This window comes from Desmodus rotundus, chromosome 3 (genome assembly GCF_022682495.2).
Source record: "Desmodus rotundus isolate HL8 chromosome 3, HLdesRot8A.1, whole genome shotgun sequence".
NCBI classification, from domain to species: domain Eukaryota; kingdom Metazoa; phylum Chordata; class Mammalia; order Chiroptera; family Phyllostomidae; genus Desmodus; species Desmodus rotundus.
In genome coordinates, this window is record NC_071389.1 from 190,601,756 (window position 1) to 190,614,825 (window position 13,070).

At 44.2% G+C, this 13,070-nt stretch overlaps 1 protein-coding gene across 6 annotated transcripts in view; it reads left to right on the forward strand.

Moving 5' to 3' along the window:
• Window positions 1-13,070, forward strand: part of ABTB3 (ankyrin repeat and BTB domain containing 3) — a 255,024-nt gene that overhangs the window by 143,060 nt on the left and 98,894 nt on the right. The gene's annotated exons all lie outside the window — the stretch shown is intronic.

Below are 13,070 nucleotides of genomic sequence, written 5' to 3' on the forward strand. Positions count from 1 at the left end.
GACATGCTGAGTCTCACACTGCAGCGCCCTGACTCTGACTCCTCTGCCTTCCTCTTCTCCATTTAAGCGGCCTTGTGAGTGCCCTGGACCCCCCTGGATAATCCAGGATAATCTCATTTTAAAGTCAGTTGGTTAGCAAACTACCTTAATCCCTTCCGCGTTGCCAAGAAATGTAACATAATCACTGGTTGAGGGGATTAGGATGTGGACATCTTTGAGGACCATTGTGTTGCCTGCCACAGTGCTGAGTTCTAATTCTTTCAGAATTGGTAATTTGTGCCCGGAACTGGAAAGGGCTTTCTATTATCCAGAAACTAAGTTACCAAATTAGTGTGACCTCAAAAGAGTTGCTTAACCTCTATGGTTAAGCTTTTGTTTTCTCATCTCTAAGGTAGTGTTTAGCTGCAAGCTTCCATATGAGAGACCATGACTTCACTCCCAGGTCTGGCACATAACAGGCACTCAGGAAACATTCGAGCTGACTAGAGGGGAGCTGGGTTTAGTGGTGTCTCACCCTTTCCAGCTTCCGAGGTCTGTGATTTTATGGCTCACTGCTTCTCAATAACAGAACACAAACTTTCCAAATGAATATTCACATCTGTTCAGAAACTTCTCCCAGGTTAAAAGTGTGGCATTTACATAGAGTAAATGGATGGATGGGCAACTGTGAATGGGTGTGTGTGTGTGTGTATCCATATGTGTGTGCATGCATATGTGTGTGTGCAAACTTCTGATAGTAAGGATATTCTCCTAACTGACAAGTAGACTACCTAAACAAACATTTTTAATAAATTGGTTTATGAATTCTCCCTAATGGGACAAGGACCATTTTTTTGTCATGGAGTCGGCTGCCGCTGAGGCGTGGCTCTTCTGCACTCAGTGGGTTTGGGTGAGGGAAGATCATTCCGATCCCTCCCCTGAGATTGTGGTTTCCACGCTAAGGAACTGGCAAGGACGGGTGAGCCGATTTAGGGTTGGCTGGGTTGAATAATTTCAGAGGGCTCTGGGGCATAGAGGTTGGCCCTGGTTGTCTGGTACCTTGTCCTGGGGTGATGAGTACAGATGGGGATTGGCCTGGAGCTGAGAAGCTGATTAAGGAGGCTCAGGATTGGCTGCTTTGCATCTGAAAGGCATACTCATGGGCGTTGGCTATTTCTAGAAACTGACTAACCCAGGACGAGCAGTCCCTATGGAGTCAGCAAGGCCCAGATGTCGAATCATCAGAATACAGAAAAATAAAATACATGGTGAATATAGTGAGCTGTGTATGTTGAGCAGCGGGGAGGGGGGCGGGGCAGGGGAAGGGAGGTGGAGAGGGAAGAAAATGTCCAAAAAGTCCTCTTGGTGGAAGAGGGCCATAATTTAAAAAAAAAAAAAAGTTGAGACGCGTTGAGTTATATCTAGGCTACTTGATATATTCCTTGAAAGAACTCCCAGAACAGATGCTAGGAGGAAACCTGTCCCCAGAAGCGCTCTTTTGCAGATGTACATGGATAGGGCCCCTCTTTCGCCAGTGAGGACTGTGAACTCTGCCAGGTGTCCACAGCCTTGTCAAAGGTGCAGTACCTTTTAACAGCAGCAACAAACGAGAATTTAGAGTCCTCTTGTGGTTTATTTGGCTCTGTAATTAGCTGCTGAATTTAGCCTAATGGGATCCTAATGTTTTTTAAAAGCCAATTTAAGTCATCTTTGCACAGTAAATCCTCACTTAACACCCTCGATAGGTTCTGTGACTTTAAGCAAAAGGACGCATAAGGAAACCAATTTTACCATCGGCTACTTGATAGAAACAAGAGTTAGGTTCCAACGGCATCTCATCAACATTATAATGAAACAACATCATTTGAGGACCGGCTATATTTTCGATGGATTGCGAAAGCCCTATTAGTTATTTATATCAGCATGTACATGCATAGCTGCAAGTGGCAGTAACATCTGCACTACGTTGACAGCAGCATTTAGCTAGCTCTCCAAATGTTAGCCTAATCTCCTCCATGGCTGTAGACAGACTCCCCTGTCATTCCGCGCGGTCAGCGATAGAGTATCTCAGCGTATTAAACACCCTGGCGAATAGTTCCCCACTCTATCATATCAAAAAAGTGATAAGTTATAGTCACCAGGCCGTTTAATTAAAAATAATCAGTCTTTGAGGACTTAGAATACAATTAAGTATACTGAACACTAAAGCTTGGTTCAATATGATTTAATCTTTTCTGGGATGATTCAGGATCTTACAGGCCTCGGGGGCCTTGGCTATGAATATTAATGATCCTCAGATTCTTACTCTGCAGAAACTCCACTGGAAAGAGATTTCCAGTTGGAAGCTTGCCAGGTACCTGGGCTCCCACTGTAGAGGGTGCGCTCACCATTACCCGGATATGGTCCCTAGACATTCCTGGGGATGGCAAATCCGTAAATATTTGTCTTTGGCATAAAAAGATCCGACAGCTGATGTGAAATCTCTTCATTTCTCAGCCCCCTTTTATTTCTCTAACAAGGAGAAATTTTCAGTGGGAGTGTTACTGTGTTACTAACACCTTTTCTTAAAATTTATGAATCTCTTTTGTCCACTGAGAACTCTACTGAGGAGTCATTCAATAATTCAACTTGTGTTTGTTAAGCAAGTCATAGTGAGACACAGTAGAACTGGAGAGTTGGCAACAAGGAAGGATATAGCTAAATTTGCATTAGGGCACATAATGCACATTCAAAGAATGAATCCAGAGGTTTCTTAAATGAACAAATACCTCCTTACTACCCCTACTGCCCATTATCTCCTTCCTTCTCTTTCTAGTGTGATCACCTTCACCATCTGAAACATTTTCAGATACTTAATGCTTCAGAATTAAAATTATTCTGGGAAAGAAACAGCTACAAATAGCCTCAACATAGCTTTTAAAAATAAAAGGCAAGAACTGATAGAACTGAAAGGAGAAATAGGTGAATCCACTCTTACAGTTGGAGATTCAACACTCAGAAATGGACAAATCCGGTAGACAGGAAATCAGCAAGGACAAGTTAATTCAACAACACCATCAATCATTTGGGTGTAATGGGCATCTATAGACTACTTCATCCAACAATAGCAGAACATACATTTTTCTTAAGCTCACATGGAACATTCACCAAGATAGGGCATATTCTGGGCCATAAAACATACCTTAACAAATGTAAAAGAACAGAAATATACTGTCTGTTTTCAGACCACAATGGAATTAAGCTAGAAATCAATAGTGGAAAGATAGCTAGAAAATCCAAATACTTGGAGATTAAACAACACATTTCTAAATAACACAGGAGTCAAAGAATAAATCTCAAGAGAAATTCTTAAAAATATTTTGGGCTAAATGAAATTGAAAGCACAACTTATCAAAATGTGTGGGATGTTGTAAAAGCAGTGTTTAAAGGGAAATTTATAGCAATGAATTCATATATTAGAAAAGAAGATCTAATCTACACTTCTGCCTAGGAAACTAGAAAGAGAAGAGCAAAATTAAATCCAAAGTAAGCAGAAGAAAATAAATAATAAAAATTAGAGCAGAAAGCAATGAAGTTTAAAACAGAAGAATAAATAGAGAAAATTAATGAAACCCAAAGCTGTTTGTTTGAAAGAATCAATAAAATCATGTAAGTTGCTAGCCAGGCTAATTAAGAAAAAAATAGAAAGGACACAAATCACATATGAGAAATCAAAGAGAGGATATCATTACAGATCCCATGAATATTAAATGATAATAAATGAATACTATGAACAGCTCTGTTTCCACAAATTTGATAATCTAGGTGAAATGGACCAATTTCTTGAAAGATACAATCTACCAAAATTCACATAAGAAGAAATCTGAATAGGTTTATATCTAGTAAAGAAACTGAATCAACAATTAATAGCCTTTCAAAACAGAAAGCACCAGGCTTACATGGGTTCATTGGTGAATTCTACCAAACATTTAAGGAAGAAAGTATACTAAATTTTCTACAGTCTCTTTCAGAAGATAGGAGCAGAGACAATATTTCCTAACTCATTCTACAAGGCCAGCATTATTGTAATACCAAAAATAGACAAATACATTACAAGAGAAGAAAACTACGGCCCAATATCTTTCATGAACATAGATGCAAAAATCTTCAACAAAATATTAGTAATTCTAATCCAATAATTATTACAAATTATACCCCATTACCAAGTAGGATTTATCCCAAGTATAAAATGCTGGTTCCACATTCAAAAATTGAATAATGTTATCCATTACATCAACTGACCAAAGAAGAAACATTATGTAATTATATCAATAGATGCATAAAAAGCATTTGACAAAATTGAACACCCATTTGTGATTAAAAAAAAAAACTCTTCAGTAAACTAGGGATGGGAGGCACTTCCTCAATTTGATTTTTAAAAATCTACAAAAAAAACCCTATAGCTAACATTATACTTAACAGTGAGACACTGGAAGCTCTCCCTCTAAAATCAGGTACAAAGCAAAGATGTCCCCTCTCACTACTCCTTGTCAACATCATACTGGAAGTCCTTGCTGATGCAATAAGACAGGAAAAGGAAATGAAAGGTATATAGACTGGGAAGGAAGAAATGAAACTGTCTTTGTGTTCACAAATGATATGATCACCTATGCAGAAAACCCAAACTAATCAGTGAAAAACCTGGAACTAATAAGCAATTATAGTAAGGTTGCAGGATACAAGATTAATATTAAAAGTTAATTGCTCTTTTATACACCAGCCATGAACAAGAGGAATTTGAAATTAAAAACACAATACCATTTACATTAGCATACCCCCAAATTAAATACTTTGGTATAAATCTAACCGAATAGGTGCAAGATCTATATGAGGAAATCTGGAAAACTCTGATAAAAGATATCACGGAAGAGTTAAATAAATGGAGAGATATTCCATGTTCAGGAATAGAAAGACTCAATATTGTCAAGATGTCAGTTCTTTCCAACTTTATCTATCAATTCAACTCAATCTCAATCAAAATACCAGCAAGCTATTTTGTAGATAACAAACTGATTCTAAAGAGTATATGGAGAACCAAAGGACCAAGAATAACCAACACACCCTTGAAGGAGAAGGAAAAGGTTGGGAGCCTGATAATACTCAATTTTAAGACTCACTATAAAGTTAAAATAATAAAGACCGTGTGGTATTGGTAAAAGAATAGCTGAACAGATCAAAAGAATGGAACAGACAGTCCATAAATAGACCCATAAATATAATCAACTGATCTTTGACAACCGAGCAAAAGTAATACAAGGGAGCAGAGGTAATCCTTTTAACAAATGGTGCCCAAACAACTGCACATCCATATTCAAAAAAATTAAATCATTAGTTGCCCTCTAATTTAGTAAAGGATGGCCCATTACATAAATAGAAGCTTGTATGGATAGGTGGATAAGTGGATAGTTGGATGGATGGATTGATAAATGAATTTGGATTGCAATTATCCAAGGAAGATGCATGGCCAAGCCTCTCCATTTTCCAAAAAGCTGCCTTCTCGGTATTTTGCCCTGGCCTGTTGACGTGTGTTAATTGAAATGTCAGACTGTTTCTAAACTCAAAAAACACTCTAACGTACAACTTTCCTGTCAGTCACACCCACTGCTGAGTTTCATCACCACTACATGACACTGTGCCCACAAGTGTCACTGCTGTGTAGGGAGTCGGGGAGATGCTTGTCAGGGAATTTACCAGAAGCCAGATGATCTCCAAAGCCGGATCAACCTCTGACATTTCCACAGCTACCCAAGATCTAGCAGGAAACCCAAAATACCATTTCATTTCTGGAAGTTCTGAAATGGGGCCCTGAACCACTTCGGAGGAGTCAGGGACTTAAGCAGATGTTCACAAGCCCTCAGGGCCCCAGGCACCCCTCTGGGCAGAGATGAGGAAAATGGGAAGGTGAGGCTTTCTCTCTTCTTAAGCCCCTATGAGATGGATGTTGCTCAGGTCTCTATGGGGAAGTTGCAAGGATAATGCAATAAACGCAGAACCCTGGGAGAGAAGGAGGGAGGGCCAAGGATGTGACTAACAATCTCCTAAGGATACCTAACAGTGCCCCCTAGTGACAGGGAAGGAAAGAGTGAAAGAAGCATGAACCACCATGGGGCTTGCTTGATAGGCTTTGCATCACAGGAGGTGAAAGCGAGCGAGGAAGTCTACCTAGCAACTCCACCTGAGTGTCCAACGGGTCTCTCAAACTGAATATGACTAAAACTGAACTCTTGATCTCTCACCCAAACCCGACCCTCCTACAGCATTCCCCATTTCAGTAAATGGTAAATCCATCCTTTCAGTTATACAGGTCAAACACCTTGCAGTTACTCTTGGGTCCTCTCTTGTTCTTATACCCCACACCCAATTAGCAATTCCCTTGGCCTTACACCCTCTTTGTACTGAAAGTCACTTTTGTACTGCCCCACCATAACTACTCGGGTTCTGCGCTGGCCACTGCCTGCGGTCTGTTCGCCACCCACCCGCGACAGTGACCCTACAGAGAGATGGGACCACATCCCTCTCTGACCAGAACACTTCCGAGGCTCTCATTTCACTCACTGTAAAACCCAAGTCTAGAGGAGCCCATGAGGCTCTACCCGATCCGCCCCCTCACCACCTCTCTGACCTTGTTGCCTATACCCTTCCCCTCGCTTTCTCTGTTTCTTTCTCCCAAAATCCAAGCCCACCTTCCTTGGGACCTTTACCCCACTGTCCCCTCTGCTGGCCTGCATTTTCCCCCAAGACATCAGCCTGGCTGCACACTCATTTCCTTCCAGACTCTCTTTGAATGTCCCCTTCGCAGTGTGACCCGCATCCCCACCCTCCTCTCCTGCTCTATTTTCTCTGTGGCACTTACCACCCAACCCGCTCCACATTCTCATTATGTATTTGGAACACACATGCCAAGATGGCCAGGGTTTTGCTACTGGATCCCTAGCACCTAGAACTGCGCCTAGCCCTTAGTGCACACTCGGCTAATGCTCAGTGAAGGAGTGAATGAACAGGCTCTTTTGCCCTCTCTTTCTCTGCAGTTTTATAACAGTTGATTTTCTTATTTATGCAATTGGTGTTAGAGCCACACCACCGTCCCACTGTCTCTGTGCGCTTTGTCCCATGTACAGCACCCTGATAACCACATGGCTGCTCTCTGCCCTGTGCTCAGGAGGACTCACACTCCCTCAGCCAGGTTCCAATCAGCTTCCCATCACTCCTCAGCTGACTGTGAGGGAAACCTGGCTGCATCAGGCTCATGTGAGGAGGACAGCTTGTGGGCTCACCTTGAGGCACTTCCTCCCTTGTGACCCAGCTCTACCCTGTCCTTGCCTTTCTCTGTCTCGGCACCCACAAGCAACCTGGGTACAGTTTTCTTGTTGTCTCAGGATCTTCCTCTCTGGACCAAGAGCTTCCTAAGAACAGAGCCTGCTGCTTCTTTGAGTCTGGGGACAATGAGTTGGGTCTTGAAGGATGGACATGAACTTGCTGGGCTCCCAGTAAAAGTGAAAATAACATGGTATAGAGTTAGTGACAGGGAGAGAGAAATGGAAATAGTGAATGTATACCACTCTTTCTAGAATTTTGGCTATAAAGGGGGAAAGAGAGAGACATAGTACCTGGAAGGTGAAGGTTCCATTTTTAAGTCCAAATCCTTCTTGGCCCCAAGCCCGAGGTTCCCCATGGTTCCCCCTGCCTCCCAGCCCAGCTTCTTCTCCCACCTTCTAATCTCTGCTCTCATCCTGCTTGCACCCTCTGCGCCAGCCACTCTCCCACATGCACAGCACATGCCTGTCTTCCTTGGAATGTCCTTCAAGAATAACAACAGCAGAAGCAGCAGCATTTATTGAGCTGTGTATAGGGGACAAGATCGACATGTATTAACTCCTTTGATCTTCCGGCGGCCCTATGAGGACCATGCCATGACCATTCCCATATTATCTGCAAGGAAACCAAGGTATAGGGAGGCTAAATGACATCCCTGAAGTGACATAGCTGGAGTGACATGCAGTTCAGGCTGAGCATTCACTCGAGCTCCAGAATCCACACTCCCTGGACTTGGCTGTAAGGCGTCTGCATCCCTAGGCTGCAGCTCCACTGTGAGCTGCCCTGGGAAGCTTCCCTGAAGCTCCCGGGCTGACCTGGGCTCACCGTGCTGTGCTCCCCACCTGGACCCCAAGCACACCTCCACTCCAGTCTTTCTCCCATAGCATTGCAGTGGACGGTGGGTCTGTCTCTCCGGCCGAGCAGGAGCCTTTGAGGGCAGGAATGTGTCCTGTTGTCTGTGGTCGGTGCTCAGTGTCTGTGGTTGAAGGAGAGCCATAGTGTCTGCATGTCCTTTTCAGGTTGGCACACTTACCCCTCCTGTGTACTTCCGGTGCCACGTCTGGGCATGTCATTGAACCGATCTCTGAAAATTCTCCATTCTGGTGTTTTCTGCCACTTATTTCTTTCAGTGATTTGGTTTCAGACTTCCTGAGAACTTTTTCTTTGAATATAATTCATTCTCGGGGGAGGGGGATGAACCATGGTCTGTGTTTATCCTAATCAGGGTACAGCTTGCCTCTCACAGACGATGGGTTCACCCAGCCAGCTCTGAATCTGCTCCCCACTGTCAAGCCTCTCAAAATCAAATGGTTGTGCAAACATTAGGGGGAAAAAATATGATAACTTCCAATCTTGTTTCTTAATAAATTTAACAGTAACAGAGAGCCTTCTGGCATTGTGTTATTATTGAATTCCTAAATCTAGCTTCGAAGAACTTCACTTGGATTATTAGCAAGCATTTATCAATCCCCTTTTCTGTCCCAGGTTGTCCATATATATTATCCCATTAGGCCCTCCCGATCGCACTAGGAGGTAGATAGTATGAAGCAATTTATAGAGGGAGAAATGGAGGCTCAGAGGAGCCAAGTCCAAGCCCCACACCACACAGCTGGGAGACGGCAAGGCAGAGATCCAAACCCAGCCAGCTCTGCCTGGAGCCTGTTCCAGGGCTGGTCCACTGCACCCCAGCTGCTTCCTTCCCATTTCTTAAAGCTGGGACTGATGCCAAGCCCCTTCATTTTAAATTCTGGGATAACTTAGCAGAAAACAAGGTGTATCTTGGCAGGCAGGAATCAGGCCGACTGCTCTTGCAGCCAGAGACAGACAAGGCACAGCCCGAGCCTGCGTGTAGGGTGCCAAGATGTATGCAGCCTCCTCTTCCTCCACCACCGTCATCAAAGAGAGGAGGATGGATGAGTGCTGATGGCTGTCTTGTTTGGTTTCCTCTTGGTGGGTAAATAGCAGCCAGGTCCATTAGTAGATGGAGACACAGCAAAAAGCTGAAAGGAGAGAAAGGCTGGCAGCGTGTTGTATTTGCCCAGGGGCCGTCCTATGCACACAGGAAGGTGGGCATCCAGCAAGGCGGACATGTGCCCTGATCGCCCCCATCAGAGCCAGATGCCAGATGTGCTTGGCCCAGGGGCCCACCCAGAGGAGCAGCTCTTGTGTATCGTGTTCTAAGTGACCTGACCAAAAGGTTGTCCGTCTCCAGTTGCACAAGATTTTAGAAAGATGATCCTCAAGACTATCTGAACCCAGACATTAAGTAAACAAAACCACTCATTTGTGGGCACAGGGTATTTAGCCCGCTCTCACTGTGGGCTTGAAGCTTTAATATATTATCTTGTTTAATCACCACAATAAACCGGTGAAGTAGATATTTTAAGCCCTCTTTGCAGACACAGAAGCTGACTGGGGATCTGGGAGGCTCTTTGTTCAGGCTACACAGGGGCTGAGACTGGGTTGGAGCTCAGCTCCAGCCAGGCCCCTGGTCATGCCCAGCCCACGCTGTCCCACCTATGGCCAGTCAGTCCCAGAGCAGAGATACCTGCTCATGGCTGGGAATGTGGACCTCAAAGGCACTGTGTAGTTCTTCATTTTTTAGGACCCACAGACCCCCAGCCTTGAGAATGTGAACAATCTTCCCAATAGACAAATGCACAGCCCACGCCAGCGTAATAGAATTTCAGGGAGACCATGACCTCTTCCAGCCCATCTTGTACCAGAGCTGATGATCACTTTCTCTCCAGGGAAATTATTCCCTTTAGGTCCAGTCAAGGTCATATTTGACCCTTCTTTCTCCATGTCTTTGAACTTGCATTTTAATACCCAGGCTTTGGCTGTCCTTGGCTCCAATAATGGAAATTGATGAGTAGTCCCAAACTGAGGCCTGTGTTTGACACTAAAATATGATGCTAGGACCTTTTTATTGATCTAGTTGATTTTTAGACCAAAAACCCCCCTCTAGTTTGTGTTATCCTGCATCTAGAGTCCTTAGGAGAGAGGGACGGAGGGAGGGAGGGATGGAGGGAGGGAGGGAGGGAGGGAAGGAAGGAGAGAGGGAGGGAATAAATCCTGGTATATAATCTTTGCATAATAGTTCAATTTAGATTTTCCAAATCTCAGTAATCTAACTTTAAAAGCTTCTTTGAATAATTATGTTTTCACATTTACATTTCATAACCCTCTAAAAGAAGGCGGAATGATCCCAAGGGAAATTGTTTATTCTTATGATAAAGCATAAAATGGTCTAAAGCTTTGTACACATTAACTGATTTCATCTCAGTTAACATATGTTGAGCACCCACTATTTTGCTCAGCACATGCAAAATACTTTGGTTTACATTATCTCATTTTATCCCCCCACCCTCAGCAACCCCATGAGCGAGACAACAAATTATTGTGACTTCTATTTCACAGAACAGGAAATGAGGTCCAGAGTGGCTCTCTGACCTGCCCAAGGTTAAATGTAGGTGGGCAGTGGCAGAGCCAGGGCTGAAACTTTGGCTTTCAGACTCCACATCCCATTTGCTTATGCCTCAACCAATGTGTGAAGCAACATTTCAGATGCAGGTCTGGGATGCGAACTTGCTGTACCTAATGCAAGTACCAAGAAAGCAATCCTGAGAGTACCTGTGTGGGCCATTGCCCCTATTCACTTGGTGACTTCACCCTCCCTATATTCAGGGCTCATTCTCCGGTCTACTCTGCTGTGAAGCCCCCCAATGAGGGAACCCTCATCACCAGAAACTTCGGGTCCCTTATCACACTAGGTGACAGTTATCTGGTGCCATCTGCGGTGAGCTCTCCAAGGTAGTAAATCTCTGAATAAGAGTCAGGGACATCAGGGCCATCAGATGAGGGAGGAATTGGCCCAGCATTCTTACCATGGGAATGCCTACTTGACCTGGCCTCTGACCAAATCTCTGGGCTGCTAAACAAACAGGAGGAAGCAAGGATGACTCAGGTGTCCCCAGTCAACAGGAGGATGACTCAGCTGTTACACGGAAGGGGACAGGCAGGAGGCCAGCCTTGGATGATGGGGATTTCTGTGAAGGTCTTGTCTTCCCTGAAAAGCTAAGCATTGCTGAAGGGCGGGGATCACATCCCATGCAGAGCCTAGCAGGGCACCAGGTAGCGCCCAGTGAGTGGTGGCTCTGTATTGTCCAGTCAGTGCCAATTCGTGCACTAGCACAGTCCACGGTGGCTTTCAAACTGCCCGTCGTTTCCCATTAGTGGATCACCAAATCACTTTTGGTGCTGCAGACAGCTTTTTTTATGAATAAAATAGAAATAAAAAGAAAAAAGAGATGCATCATGTGACAATAGTAAGCGTCAGTATTATTTTCCATGAAGTTATTTTTTTCGTGGAAAGCATGACAAGTGTATGTGTGCGTGCCGGTGGTGGTGGTGGGTGCACTGGGGCATGACATAACGTACATCCTCATTCTGAGTCACAGTCGCACATGTTTGCACAGCAATGGTTAAAAACCAATCTTAGGCCCTGGCTGGTGTGGCTCAGTGGATTGAGTGCCGGCCTACGAACCAAAGGGTCACCGGTTCGATCCCCAGTGGGGGGCATGTGAGAGGCAACTGCACATTGGTGTTTCTCCCCCTTTCTTTCTCCCTCCCTTCTTCTCTGTCTAAAAATAAATAACTAAAATCTTTTTAAAAAAAAAATCTTAGGAAGAAACCTGCTTGACCAGTTTCCTGATTATAGGAACATTGAAATCGAATCATCATTTGCATTGTTCATCCTTTTATTCATTACTCATCCAAAAAAAGTCTTTCATAGTTACCTTCCCCATTGTATCAGCCTGTTAAGTGGGAAAGTGAAACATTCAGGAACAAATGACGGGCTCCGTGTGGCTGGAGCCTCTAATTTGGCAGCAGGGGCCAGAAGAGGCATGTGACAGGTGCCACCTCACATCTGCCCAACTCCAAAGGAGGAACCTTTGTTTGCTGCGCTTTTGTGGTTCCAGCAGAATGAGGAATGAACTTGAACCACTGACCTTTGTATTCTGTCTCCCCTCACCCTGCCAGTTGCCTTAAGTAATTTAGCATCTGTATATGAATACTACCCTATTGTTCCTAAATGATTTTGTCATTGCCAGCCTTGTCTCTTCAGTTAGTTCATAAACTACTTGAATAGTTCTTCTCTTTCTTTTGCATCTTCAAAATGCCTGACGGGGTTGGGAATACAGCAGGTACTCAGTAAGTGCTTCCTACTTATTGACAACTGCTTGTTGTTCAGTTCCCTACTAAGACATGCCTCCATTCCTCATTTTCTCCTACCATAGAGCATTTATCATATGGCTTTGCATTATACATGTAGCGGTCTGTCTCCTTTGCCTGGAGTGTGAGCTGCCTGAGGACAAGCGGTGAGTGTATTCTGCCCATCACTGTGTCCTCGGCCCCTAACACAGCACAGTGCCTGCCTTGCCCATTGTATCCTCAGGGATCGGCACTTGATAGGTGTATCTGTTATTATCACTGCTATAATGCTGAGTAACAAACAACCCCACTATGTCAATGACATACCGAAGGAGCCTTTGCTTTGGGGGGCAGCTCTAAGCTTCGCGTTGGTACTGGATTTGCCCTGTGCGTCCCTCACCCTCCTCAGACCAGCAGGCTAGCCAGGGCACGTTTTTCTCAGGCTGATGGCAGAGGCACAAGAGAGCAAGTTCAACTGCATGTGTGCTTTCCAGCCCTGTAGTTCCCTCATGTTTGTGAACATA